Below are 2,360 nucleotides of genomic sequence, written 5' to 3'. Positions count from 1 at the left end.
CTCTAGCATTTTCAGATCTATTGTCTGTTAGTGAACACTTTTTTGTTTGCATAGATAATATTCCAGGCACAAATTACTCTTCACCCGGACTCAGTGATACACATGCATCCCCCACTACAGGTTATTGACTATCTTATTGACTATCTTATTTACTGATACTTCAAAGTGTATGTTTACATTAAGATACCTCAAGATAACATAATCATAGTCAAATTATTTGGCATATCGTCAGGAAGTGGGTCCATTCTGCAATTTATTTCATAGTCAAATTATTTGGCACTTAGCAACTGCTTTAAATTAAATCTTGAGATACCTCAAGATAACATAGTAAAAGGTTAATAGAAGATTATCAACTGTTTCCTTTCAGAATGAGCAAAAAGAAGACTTCAGTCAGTGCATTTGACAGAGTTTAAGACAAAATTATATTATAGTTGAAAATTGTACAAATATTACTATCCATCAGATCCAGATCTAGGATAAATTGGTACTTATCCTGCACTTCAGGGCTCGTTTGTCCATGTATCAAATGGTTGAAAAATGAACCATTTTTGGACGCTACAGGTTATTGACTATCTTATTGACTATCTTATTTATTGATGTTCAGAGGGTACTTGGACACCTTCATTTTCTCAGCCAGCAGCGGGGTCCGATTTACGTGCCTGGACTCCGGATGTTAGACAGCTACCATTGCCTCCAGAATCGATCATATCAAAAACTAATGCCATGAAGAATCACCCGCAAGCACAGAAAAGGCTAGCTGAACTGAGGGATATGATGAAATTGAGGAGGGAAGTTGCTCTTGCTGCGATGAATAGAGAAGTGGAGAGAGGTAAATTAGTAAATTTGTTAATTCCCGGCTGCATTTTTGACTTAACCAGTGGGTACTAAACATGTTGACAATGTAGGGGCGAAGCGAGATGATAAAGAACAGATTGGACGGGGTGCTAGCAAGCCCGATTCAAAACAAGCACCGACCGGATTTCGGGGTATTCTTCAGTGGTCCGATAATTTGCCAATCGGACCTTGGTCGAAAAAATTTAACAACTACATCGGTGTTTTAGTACGGAGAGCGACTATAGTGAACCCGTACTTCAAATTCAAGGAGCTTCCATGGAAAACATACGAAGATATATGGAGACATCTGATGGTATATGTTCATTAGTTCAGTATTTTTCAATACTTGAGTACTATAAAATTGTATATTTTAGGAATCATAATACATAAGAATACATAAGTTTTAGAACTGATGATATATGTTTATCTAGTTTAGTGCATTGTATGAATTTTATATGTTCATACAATGAGTTCCTTAAATTCATTTCTTAGGAATCATAATATATTTTAGAACTGATGGTATAGGTTTATCTAGTTTAGTGCATTAAACTACATATTCTCGATTCTCTTATTCTTTTCTCACCTCACATTGATGCATAATTACTTACCATTAATGATTTAATGGGCCGACCGATTGGCTTACATAGTTCTTCACCAAAAGTGCCTTCCGCTATGTGCTTATCTAGTAAAGCATCCTGTCAAGAATACAAAATAGAAGTAGCGGATATATACATATTAATTGGGATCCCACATAGATGAAGCTGATATGGTTATAAAGTTTATATTGTAGGAGTTCCATAAATTTTTCGATACTGTTTATGAAATATGAAACAGTTAAGTGAAATACCTTTGCTACAAAGGTGTCTTTGCACCATTGGGCAACTCCATCATCAGTCTGAGGCAACTCCTTCATAGAATGACGTTTGACGTGCACATGTACCTAAATAAGATGATGGTCTCAGCAAAAAAATGATATTGCAAAGATGCAAACTGAATGAAATTTTATCAGGGTAAATTTCAAAAAACTGCCATAACTTTCGGGGGTTTGCTCAAAACTACCATAGACTTTTTATTAGAGAAAACCACCATGAATTTGTAACTTTTGAAAAGTAACAAACTATTGGAAATGGTTGCTGAAGGCATTAATGTGTAGATTTAAACTACCCTTGTTTATACCTATTAACCCACAAAGTTTGTTAAGGGTTAAATAAAAGATAAATAAAGTACAAAAGGGAAAACTGTCAAAACAATGTATCCTGCAACACACGTGACCATAAAAGCAAAATCAGTTTTGATAGTCATCCTTGAGACTATATTCTATGATCTTACAATGATGTATTCTATCTATCCTAATTCTGAATTTCTTGTTTACTGTAATTATTGCTTTTTGGCAGTTTGCACCATGATGCATTCAATTATAAGAATTAAATAATGAATTAAGATCCCCACTAACAATGATAAACTAAAAACTAAAAAAACTTTCACACAGACATTTCAAATAGAGCACCTAGGAAACTGCATCTGGT

This window comes from Asparagus officinalis, chromosome 1, assembly GCF_001876935.1.
Source record: "Asparagus officinalis chromosome 1, Aspof.V1, whole genome shotgun sequence".
Classification (NCBI taxonomy): Eukaryota; Viridiplantae; Streptophyta; class Magnoliopsida; order Asparagales; family Asparagaceae; genus Asparagus; species Asparagus officinalis.
The sequence above is the reverse complement of the archived record's forward strand: the minus strand, read 5'-3'. Positions refer to the sequence as shown.